Consider the following 382-nt stretch of genomic DNA (forward strand, 5'->3'; position numbering starts at 1 on the left):
GCCATGCAGCCATGCCAGGGAGGCCACGGACCTTCGCCTCTCCCTGAACCTCGCGACTCGTTCGCGAATGGCCGCACGACGCGCAGCTGTAGTAGGCGACGGAGGTGGTGATGGGGGCCGCCCACCTCGCTGCAACTCCCTTGCTCTTGCTCGAGCCGCATTCCTCGCAACATTCCGGCGCTGGTTGCGAGCGACAGCCACCGAGTTGTCGGGGAGGCGTGCAGCAGACAGCTGGTCCTGCGCGGCTAACTCCTCCCTTTCCGCATTCCAGCCATCTTGCAGCTCGTCGGTTATCCGTGCGACGAACTCGCAAATGCCGCTCCACCTCTCCGGGCTCTCAAGCAAGGCTGCCTCGAAGCCCTCGGGGGTGATCTGGTTCGAT

Source organism: Anopheles funestus (assembly GCF_943734845.2).
Source record: "Anopheles funestus chromosome X unlocalized genomic scaffold, idAnoFuneDA-416_04 X_unloc_64, whole genome shotgun sequence".
In the NCBI taxonomy this organism is placed as follows: Eukaryota; Metazoa; Arthropoda; class Insecta; order Diptera; family Culicidae; genus Anopheles; species Anopheles funestus.